Genomic DNA, 12,067 nt, shown 5'->3' with positions numbered 1-12,067 from the left:
CTTCGATGGCAGCATATGGGGGCTGTGAAAGCCTCTTAGCTGGCTGAATGAAAAAAACTTCCTCACACAGGTACTGTGTAATTCCCTGATCCCCTGTAGGGGGCAGGATTGAGGTTGGAGGGGGTGAGGCCATAGCACACAGTGGTAAAGGGTATTCTGGGAGCTGCTCTAAGTTATTCCAGGCACCACACCAGCCCAGAATCAGCAGGGCAAAAAGATGGCTTTTAGGGATCAATCTTCTGGTATGCTCAGAGCACAGAGTGCCCATGGATTTCTGTGGGGGACACAGGCACCAGCAGTTTGCAGTGTCAGACCTTTGATAATCAGGAGGTTGAGCTTATTATTATAGGCAGGGCTGGTAGCGCCACCTATTATTATTAAGGTTCCCATTAAAGACCCTGTTTTCAGTTGCTTACAACTTTGCCAAACTTTCATTGTTTGGGCTGAAATTTTACATACCTGGTGTGTGCCTCAGGATTATTTTGTTTTTTTAGAAAATTTCAGCCAAAATGATTTACCTGTTTCCAAGAATTCTGCTAGGGAAAAATACATTGCTTTGCAATGTTAAAAAAATTTCTGGCAAGCTTTTCTTTGCCCAGTCCTAGTGCCCTTTTGCTACGCTGGATTTGAAATTTGGCAGGAGGTGTGTGGCTTTTTACCAGGGATGGCCATGTCCCCCTGAAAATCCACCCAAGTTTGGCCAAGATATAAACCTTTGAAAATTGCAGTTCACACGTGCTCAGTAGAGATTTCTTTGATTTTAGCATTTAAAATCAGTGGAGTCTGTGCTCACTGAGCATGCTCCATCCCCTCACAGCTGTTGTGTGTGACCAGACTCTGCATGCAATTGAAGAGCAATTGAATATGCTCCAGCCAGGGGCTGAGGGGCTGAAGCTGGACTTGCCCTGTAATAGCTGCTCCAGGCGGGGTTGGGGCTGGGCACCAGAACTGAGAGCCAGGAGCCTGTCTCTCCTGTGCTCTCGATGGCCCCTGCTGGCACCTAGGCAGTGTGGAGGAAGAGGCTGTCAGATTCGAATACAGAGGGAACAAAAGATGGACCTTGGTGGGAAGGGGAGGAGATTGGGAGTGGGAGCCAGGGAGGGTAAGAATGGGACTGGAGGCAGGGGGTGAGGGAAAGTGGGACTGGGAGTTGGGGGTGTGGGGAGACTGGGACTGGATAGGCACAGAGACTGGAGTGGGAGCCAGGGAGGCAAAAGGGACTAGGAGCCAATGGATGGAGGGAGACTGAGATTGGATGAGGAGCTGGGATGGAGACTAGGACTGGGGAACAGTGAGGTAGAAGGTAAGAGGGGGCTGGGGGAAGGGCCAATGGATCTGATGAGGCACTGAGGCAAGAAGACAGGGACAATGAGCTAGGCGGGGAGGACATGGAGACTGCATGAGGACACTGGGATTGAGAACCATTGGAACAGGTGGCAACTGGAGCTGCGGGAGGGAGACAGCTTGGATGGGGAGATGTGAGGGGCAGACTGGGACGGCCTGGTTGCTTTGGAAAATTTCACCAAAATTGACACTTTCCCATGGGATGTTTTGAGTTGAGGAATCGGCATTTTCCGATGTAACACTGTTCTGGCTAGAAATTTCTGACCGGCTCTAGCTGCAACACACTCTGAGCAGCAGGCTGCACTCGCTCTGGCTTTAGTAACTGATTGCACACTCCATTTCCTGAAGCCCAGTGAGCCATCCTTTCTGGTACTGTTGGAAACCACCATGTGTTTCTGACCAGACTGTCCCTTCCTCACACACCCCTATGGGGAAGGTGGCCACTTGGCATTTCCCCTTGGGGTAAAGGAGAGACTAGAGATCGGCCTGAGCCACACAGCTGACATCTGGATCCAGGCTGCCCAAAGGGAACCAGCCCTGACCCACTAGGGTCAGTGGAATGGGTGTCTCTTTCTAAGAGACGCTCTAGCTCAGGGTAGGGCAAACTACGGAGCCACATCCAGCCCTCCAGACGTTTTAATCTGGCCCTCAAGCTCCCACCAGGGAGCAGGGTCAGGGGCTTGCCCTGCTCCGCGCGACTCCCAGAAGCAGCAGCATGTCCTGCCTCCGGCTCCTACGCATTGGGGCAGCCAGGGGCCTCTGCACGCTGCCCCCACCCCAAGCACCGCCCCCTCAGCTCCCATTGGCTGGGAACCATGGCCAATGGGAGCTGTAGGGGTGGCGCCTGCGGACAGGGCAGCGCGCAGAGCCGCCTGGCCGCACCTCTGTGTAGGAGCCAGAGGGGGGACATGCCGCTGCTTCTGGGAGCTGCTTGAGGTAAACGCCCCCAGATCCTGCACCCCTGACCCCCTCCCGTGCCCCCACCCCCCCCCCCCGCCCTGATTCCCCTCCTGCCCTCCGAACCCCTCAGTCCCAATCCGGAGCACCCTCCTGCACTCCCAATCCCCAGCCCCACCCCAGAGCCCGCACACCCAGCCAGAGCTCTCACCCTCCCTGCACCCCAACCCCCAATTTCATGAGCATTCATGGCCCACCATACAATTTCCATTCCCAGATGTGGCCCTCGGGCCAAAATGTTTGCCCACCCCTGCTCTAGCTCCACTAGAAGTTATGGGCTTAATGCGGGAATTGCTGGGTGAAGCTCTGAGGCCTATGTTATGCAGGAGGTCAGGGTAGATGATCATAACAGTCCCTTCTGGCCTTCAAAGCTATGAATCCACGTTCACTGAGCTCTGAGAAGTCACACACTGCCTCTGTCTTGGTCAGATTCCTGCTGTGCCAATGCAATTCGTGGGGGGAAGGGGGGTGGGGGAACGCTCTGTGCGATGGGGTGTGCAAACTCCACGCTGGCACTGAAAGCGTTAGGGGAGCTGGAGAGCTGAATTAGTGCACCTGATGGCACCTGGACGGTATGTCAGGTTTAATGAAGGATGAGACCCAGCTGAGGAGGAGTGGGGTGGCTGATTTACAGGGAGGAGCTGCAGGAGGGAGCTGGTATCCTGGGATGGGCCTTGGAGGGAGAAGGGGGATCCCAGTGAAGGAGCCCTGAGGGTCAGTGGCCTGAGAGGAGCAGGCTGAAAGCCCTGGAAGGCAGTGCTCTGTAGTAGAACGGAAAGTACAGTGCAGAGCCTGGGAGGGCGGGGACGAGTTTGCTAAGGATTGGACCCAGGAAGGGTGGGATAGTTCATTCCTATGTGTTTCGTTTGGACTTGGGGTGCCCTGGAAGGGCTGGGACAGAATGTGATCTAGCCCAAGAACCAAGTGACAGGAAGAAGTGGACCACTAGCAGGCGTTTGGTGGAGATAACTGTGGAGAAGGCCCCTGCAATGCCATGCCCAGCCATGACGGGGAGCACTGGCTGGTGAGCTGCTCTTTTACACTTTGTGGTTAAAATCTTCTGGTAGAGAGACAGCAAGAGACCAGAGTTACCTGCCGAAGATCCAGATTAAAACAGGGTTGCCGGCTGTTGTAATAGTTGCAAAGTGCTTTGAGGGCCAAGTGGCTATAGAAGTGGAAGAGGAGAGATTAAAAAGACTGGGACTGTTCAGCTTAGAAAACAGGTGATTGAGGGGGGATATAATAGAGGTCTATAAAATCATGAATGGTGGTGTGGACAAAGTGAATAGGGAATGGTTAGTTACCTTTTCACATAACACAAGAACCAGGGGTCACCAATGAAATTAATAGGCAGCAGGTTTAAAACAAACAAAAGGAAGTACTTCACACAACAGACAGTCAACACGTAGAACTCACTGCCAGGGGATGTTGTGATGGACAAAAGTATAACTAGGTTCAAAAAGACTCAGATAAGTTCATGGAGGATAGGTCCATCAATGGCTATTAGCCAAAATGGTCAGGGATACAACCCCATGCTCTGGGTTTCCCTAGCCTCTGACTGCTAGAAGCTGGGAGTGGATGACTGGATGGATCACTCAGTAATTGCCCTGTTCTGTTCATTCCCTCTGAAGCATCTGGCATTGGCCACTGTCAGAAGACAGGACATTGAGGTAGATGGACCTTGGGTCTGACCCAGTCTGGCCGTTCTTTTAACTGGCCGTTGGCTTGTGTAATGGTTGCAAAGTGCTTTGAAGCCTTAAATAGAAGCTGGTACTGAAGTGGAATTGCTATGGTATTGTCACTGAAATGATTCCTGTGATATACTGTGTTCAAAAGCCATGAGGAATAGACAATGTCCGTTACATATATAATTCTGCCAGTATCTCACATGGTCCCCTCTGGTACAAAAACATTGCCTCTTAGTTTTTGAGGTGATTAGAAAAATCCCCTGGCACTCCCTAATTTCAGTTTCCTTAGTTCCTGAGCCCAGCCACTTTAGCAGAAAGCATCACATATGTTTGCTGGAGAACTGCCCATCCCGTCACTGTCTATTTTGGATGAGGCGTGGGAAAGGTTTTGTAACAGAAACCAAGTCGAACATGCTGTAAGTGCTGCCTCCTGCACTCCATCAGTGGCAACTGGCATCAGATTCTCTCCCGTTCTTCTGGGTGGGCTCCTATGTCTCACTCAGACCATCAAATGCTGTCCCATTCTCTGGGGTAATCTGAGGGCAAATGACAGCGGGAGGCAACCATGGCAACTTTTTTATTCGGGTAAATCGGGTGGCCGATGTGAGCTGTGTGCACGACGCGGAGTCAGCAGTGGCTTTCTTCCTGACTGATTTTGGCTGCTTTAATAAGACTTTATAGCACCTTCCAATTGAGCCCTCAAAGCACTTTCCCAACACTAATTAAATTAGCCTTGATACGGGTGTTTATTGCCATTCTACAGCTGGGGAAACTGAGGCCCGACATGGCAAGGTGACTTGCCCAGGGTCATATACACAATTGGTGTCAGAGCCAAGAATAGAACCCAGGTTTTCTGACTCCCAGACCCCGCCCAGCCATTTCAATCTGTTAGGACTTCCTACTGTAGCTATGCCTGCCTGTTAGCAGCAAGTTGGCCAGGAAGAACAACTGCATGCACTAGTGGGAGTACACTTATTTCCTCTGGAACTACTTGTTCCTAACCCATAGGAAAGATTCTCACTGGAAGCAATTAATACTTCATATAAGGCATAATACAATAATATGACTCCTCCCTTTACATAACAACTTTATACTACATCACTCACTGATGAAATGCAGCTGTTGCTGGGGTGGAACAACACACAGCATCCCTATTGTGTCCTAGTGGAGAGGGCACTGGAGTGGGAGTCTGGATACATGCTTTCTAGACCCAGCTCTGGCACTAGCCTGCTCAGCAACCTTAGGCAAGTCACATCTCTATGTGCCTCAGTTTCCCCATCTATAAAATGGGGATAGTAATACTGACCTCCTTTGGAAAGTGCTTTGAGATCTAGTCATAAAAGGTGTGATGTAATAGGTAGGTGGTATTAGTAAATCACAGGAAGTCCAGGAGAATAATTGCAACTGCAGTTAGCATTAAGGGCAGCAGAATGGAATTACACATTTTATTCTGCACACTGGGATTAACCACCCCAGTCTTGCAAACATAGAATATCAGGATTGGAAGGGACCTCAGGAGGTCATCTAGTCCAACCCCCTGCTCAAAGCAGGGCCAATCCCTAGACAGATTTTTGCCCCAGAGTGAACTCATAACCCTGGGTTTAGCAGGCCAATGGTCAAACCACTGAGCTATCCCTCCCCCATTCCCCTATGCCATGGGGTAGTCACATCCTGATTCTGCAGCTCTTATGCACATGAGTTGAGGTCCAGGGGAACACTCAAGGAAGCAGAATTGGGCCCACAAATCACTATTGGGGTAAATATTTGAAATGTCCATTTTATCTGGCACAGCACTCTTTAGTGCCATGCTGGGATGCTGATTCTGAATTACCCAGCTCTGCTTCCTGCAGCATCTTTATTAACCCAGTCACATCCTAGGGCTCTTCTTTTGGGTTGTACGCAGGCAAACTCCCCTTTACTTCAGCTTGAGCAAGGACTGAATTGAAAACTAAATAAAAACCTCAGGACGTGACCCATGCATGTTAACGCAATGGCATTCATTCCGAGTTCTGCTGTACGGGCAAAGCCCTGGCAAAGGACATAAGTCGACTGTCCTTAATGAAGAGAACCCCACACCGATGTTACAGTTATTCTCAAACAAATAATCTCCTTGTAAATGGGGAGATAACGACATTCCAGCCACACCTACGAATTAGAAAGTTGTAATCAAGAATAATAACCCTCCCCCCTTCCCTGGAGCTGCAGAATCTGCCCCCACACAGCATCTGACACTAATGTGATTTACTCCTGTTTGCTGATGGAGGATTCTGGCGATAAAATTTAATGTGGAGGAACAAGGTGCATTTAAGCAAAGCTGTAAACATCTCTAATTCTATTTAAAGCTATAGAGTGCAGCACATTAACATTTAACAATCTGCCACTAAATCGGTGTGGCACTAATAGAGCTGCATTTGTTAAAGTTTCAGCACCAGGCCATGTTTTACGAATGACAACAGAAGGAGTAGCCCAAATAGCATGATTCAGCGGAGTCCAACCGCTGCTCAATCAGGTGTTGAAAGAGTCTTCTTGGGAGCTCCTGGCATATAAAAGGACGACAGGCCAGATTCAACTCTGCAGTAACTGCACTGAAGCCAGCAATGTCGGACCGGAGATGTATTTGGCCCTGTGTCTCCTATTAAATCCACTGTACATGGCATTCTCCTGTCAAGCATAGTCCCATCCCTGCTTTCACTCGCTCCAGGAGGAAGTAAACTGCAGTGGTACATCTTACTTCCTGCTCTGCGCTGGCTCATTGAAGGGACAAAGGCTCCACCTATTCCCTGCTCAGGAGGGCCAGTAGCAGGCTGTCCGTGACTGCTCTCCTCCGGTGCAGGGTCTGCCCATGTGGGGTAGCCCATGCAGAGGATGATGGGAGCTCACTACATCCCCTTATATCCTTGCAACCTTGGCTCACAATGGAGTTCTCTCTGTTTGGAAGTCAATCTGCCTCCTACACTACTAAAAATTATTTTTTATTCTCATTGCGGCAACTTCTGAGAGAGAAATGGAGAGGGTGCTTGGTTCCATTCTGCCTCATCAGTCAGTCTCCAATATTGTCAACTGCATTGTCAACAGGTCTCAGCTCGAAGCTTGAGCACATGGTGTTGAACACTTGGGAAATGGAACAGAAATCAGAGGGAATGGTCCCACCATGTCAGGACCATTTAAAACAACTAGGGAAATTCACATGCAAAAACATTGGTATGGTCCAGTTAAGGTTGCAGCCACAGATTGTGTTTTGAGTGTAAGTTACCATCTAAGAACATTTGAAATTAAAGAAAAAAATTAGAAACCCAGGAAATTCAGAATTAAGGTTAAACTGACAAGATTTGAAAGTTTGTAAATTAACAGATAAGGTACCCAAATAACTTAACCTCTGCCCCCCATAACCATCCCAGTCTTCCTTTTGTCATTCCTTTTGGTGGCTACTTGGTAAGGTATGAATACTGTGGAATAAAAGGTATGAATAAAAACATTTTCATGTCCCCCACCCCCATTCTAAAAACAAGGGTAGGCGCTTTCTTTTTCTGTGTGTGTGTGTGTGCGCGCGCGCGCGCAGGGAAAAATGGGACCAATGTGTTCTTAAAGTTAAGCACATGCTTATGCACCTTGGTGAATCTTTCTCAATAATTATTGGAGCTAGTCAGAATTTTTTTTATGGAACATTTCTCTGTTGGAAAACGCTGATTTGCTGAAGGCAAAACATTTCATGGAAATGTGCCGATTTCGATGAAATTGTGTTTCAAGAGAGAAATTTGAAAAAGCGCTTTGATAAGGGCAAATGTTCCATTTTGACCTTTTTGGAATGGAATGTTTCAATTTTTTGTTTACAAACAACTTTTCGTTTCAATTATTTAACATTTTATGTTATATATGTTTTTTTAAAATAAGTCAAAATCACAAAGACAACATTTTGATTTAACCTAAATTAAATGGTTCAAGGGACCCCAAATGAATTTTCAGATTTTTTTTTTGGCAGGAAATTCAGAAAAAAATAGTTTTATTCCATTTTGGAATGGAAATTCAGAAATCATGGAATTTCGCACTCAGTATCATTTGATCTTTCTACGTATGGCAAGCAAAAAATTCTACAGAGGCTGACTGAACTTCTCACCAAAAAGGAAAAGGTAATTTATTTAGCTCAATCAACTGTTAATTTGGGGAATTAGATATCAAACATAGACAAGACTACACATAACCTTAATACATGAACAAAGGTATTGATTAAAATATTGGGCAAAGATTAAACATGGAGTAGTGCATTTTTCTAAACAAGGGGCCCAATGTCCATCCCTTTGTGACCAAAATTGTTTAAAACCCAGATTTTGGGATATTTTCATAAATAAAAGCACAAGACTAGTTCATTGATGTTTATCGGGTCAGATTATTCATTAAGGTGAAATTCACCAGTGTGCACATGGACATAGCATCTCTTCAGGTTTCTGTACAAGGTGAATTTCACCCATTGGGGGATTCAGTCGATATCCAGATGTTCCAAAAATGTCCATAATAATCCTTGAATGTTTCATGAATTTTAGCACAAATTATTATTGATTAAAAGATTCCACTGGAAGAGTGATGTTAACCCTGGTTAGTCTCACATTCAAAATGTATGTCACCCAATGAGAGAGCAGAAAAAATATCATCCCACTTAGACAGACACCACCACCCTCTGAATGGCAAAATGAACATTTTCTCAACAGCTCACAAGCCTGAATATTACTCATTCAAATAGTTACTAGCAGCAAACTACTTACAGAAATGGGGGTCAGCTTGAGAATGATTGGTTGTTCTGAAAAGGGGCTGAATATGGTATTAATATTATACATCAAGTTTACCTAGTTTTTCTTAACACTTTCTCTTACCAAAGCAATTTAGCTAAGATGGAAACACACAGATGACTGCATCATACATACCATGTTTACAAGATAAATTATGTTGACTATGTAAAATGTTATATACCCATTTAAAAAAAGAGGCTTAAAAATCCGATTTAGACAAAAACTAATCTCTTCCAAGGGAACCCTCATAAAAGGCAAAATTGTGCTCTTTTTACATGCAAAACTTCTGCCATCCTCGCTGTGCAGTGGGTGAGACGGGGTCCTGCAGAAATAATACAATGTGAATAAAAATTGTATAGTAACATACTATATATTCAACAGCTCAGTATTAAGGTTGCATATATGACCTCAACTTTAGTATTTCCTGATTATTATTTTTTTTTGAGTGCTTGACTTTGCAACCTTAAGTAGTGTGCTCTTAATGTAGTTTCTTTGCATGGAATTTCCTAGGTTGTTTTGAAAGACTAAAATAAAATAAAATAGTGCCTTACATGGTCAGTTTGGTTAGGCAGCGTAAGAATGCCCAAAGTGAAAAAAGGGCATGCCATAAATACAGGTGTGATCTGTCTGTGTGCACCTGAGAGCACAATTTTGCCCAAATCCACCAAACACAAAATATCAACTCACATTCTTAAGCAAAATGAACTAGTGGGGAACATGATTTTAGAATACAAGGGAGAGATCTTCAAAAGCACTAAGGGATTTTGGAGCTCAAATACCATCTTCTTTCAGTGGGACTTGTGATCCTAAATCCCTTAGGTGCCTTTCTAAATCTGCATGGGGGTTGGGGGGGGGGGGGTGTCATCAGAATGGCAAGGACTGTTCAAATCCATAGGCAATACCAGAATTGAAGCATTAACTACCGCATGCTACATCAATGTGAAACTGTCATTCTAAAATGGCTAGTGCCCATTCCCAGTCCTGGCACTTTGGCTTGTAGCTGGATTTCAGCAGCTACAATGTACGTGTTAACTGGTTGGAACCGATCCGGATTGGACAGGAATAGAACCAAATCCATCCCCTGCATCTCACCCTCCCTTGGGAGACTCTAGCTAAGTGCTGTAGCTGAGGTTCATCCCCAGTGCAGGAGGAGTGGAAAATACTTCCCATAGGCTGCAAATGAGGATCTACCAGGGTCCAATCCAGCGGGGACATCTGCCGCTGCTGGTCTATAATTCTGTGTGGCCCCCTTGGCTCTGCTGCTACAAGCCTCTCCCCTTGGGAAAGGCAGGAGGCTGTGACTTCACCAAGGCCACACTCCGCCTGTGACCCTCAAGGCTGCAGAGGGAGAGGGCTGGTGTTCTGCTCGGTGCACTAGCCCCTGCTACCACTGGGAGACTCCTGGTTGTGCTCCAGTGCCATCAGGCAACCCTCTCCCTGCAGCAGGTGGGCTCCAGGCAGTAGCAGAGCCCAACGGGCAGGTTAGAGTCCCCCATGCAGTGTGTGATGCCCCCTGCTGCCTGGAGCCACAAACCCTCTCCAAAGCTCCTGCAGATGCAGCAACAGGCGCATGTGCTGTGGGGGAGGGGCTGACCTTTGCATGTTTGTGAGTGTAGGTCAGGGGAAGACGAGGTGGGGGGCGGTAACCAAGGGGGAAAGGCTCCCTGCATGTGGACTGGCTTTCAGAGCCTGGGCCAGGGGTTAGGAATCTGGGGGGACGGGACCTGAGAGAGGTTTCACAAGCAGGTTGCGTTGGGAAGGAAAGGGGGGTGAGGAGTGTTGCACTTCGGAGGGGGTAGTTTTTGAGCTAAAGGGAGTGTTTCTCCTTCACCTTGTTACCATTCCTGCCCCCTCCTCCCACAGCTGCCCCATCCCTGCAGATACCTCTGACCTGGTTATCTGTGTCCTCCCCTCATCAACGTCTCTCCTCTCCTCCCCTGCACTTGGCACACTGGCGGCAGGGTAGTGTCTGACCATTTCAGAGGTGGGGTCCCAGCTGTGCACTGTTGGGCACTGGTGCCTGGCTGTGACGTCATCAAAAAGGCCCAAACAGCCCACGAGGATGCAGCTTTGGCCAATCCGGTCAAGATTTTCAAAAAATAAGGGCCAAAAAGCGCAGCTCCGAAGTCCATATGTAGGAGTCTCAATAAGGGGCCTGATTTTCAAAAGTGCTGAGCCCCCAGCAGCTCCCGCTGACTTCAGAGAGAGCTACTGAGGGCTCCGCACACCCAAAACAAGGGTCTCGGGAGCCTAAAAGTGGATGTAGGGGCCTAACTTTGAAAATTTTGCTTTGGTGTCCCCACCCAGAGACTAATTACATACAGGCCATGACCCAAAGAGGCAGAAGGGAGCCCAACTCCCACTGACCTGCAATGGGTGCTGTGACTTAACACTCTCATGTTCTTTCGAAAATCCCAGCCCATGTCTCCTCCCTGGTGGAGCGCTCTGCTGTGCATGTTTGCCAGAGATCAGAAAAAGAGAGGCCCTGGGGCTCAGCACCTTCTTTTAAACCAAAGGCCAATGGAGAAGGGGGATCCATGCTGAGCAATTCAGAGAGCAGGAAGAAGTGAGATGTCTTAACATCCTGGGCCCAACTCACAACATGTTAGGGGGCTCTAGGCTCAACTCCCTACCACCCCAGCCCTGCTGTGCAGATTTGTAGAGGGTGAAGCGGGTGGCTGAGGGGGTTGTTTTGCCTAGACATGGATGGGAATCAGCTTTCCTTTCCCTACGCTTTTCAAGATATCAACCAAAAAAAAAAAAAAATCCCATCCTAAATCTGGATAAGTCAAAATCTTCACAAATGGAGGGCAGGGGGCCGGAAATTGGTTTGGGTCAATTGAAATGGTTTGTTTCAATAATCTCAAAACATTTTGTTTCAGTGCTGACCATCTTTAATTCTTTATTTTTTTAGCTATCATTAGCTTCAATTTCAAAACAAAGAGTAGTTTTGAACCGGAATTTTTTTAGTTAGAAAATATCAAAATGAAAAGTTTTGACAATTTCAAAACTTGAAAAGAAATTTTTCTTTTTAAATGAAAAATTCATTAAAACCAACTCTTTCCTGGGCAAAGTTTTGGTTTTGATAAATAGGCATTTTCTGATTTTTCACCGAAAAATTCCTCACCAGCTTGACTCTTGCCCTGGGCGTCAGGCTTACCGCGGTGGATCCAATCACCGCAGTTTCTGGGCTTGCTTGGCTATGGACATCTCTATCTAAACTGGGCTCTTTTGTGTTCAGCAGATTTGCATGGAAGTGGAAATAATATTGCAAATGACCCAGGGTGCTGCTAAGTG

This window comes from Terrapene carolina, unplaced genomic scaffold (genome assembly GCF_002925995.2).
Source record: "Terrapene carolina triunguis isolate 2854851 unplaced genomic scaffold, T_m_triunguis-2.0 Scaffold402, whole genome shotgun sequence".
NCBI classification, from domain to species: Eukaryota; Metazoa; Chordata; order Testudines; family Emydidae; genus Terrapene; species Terrapene triunguis.
This window is presented reverse-complemented; position numbering follows the sequence as displayed.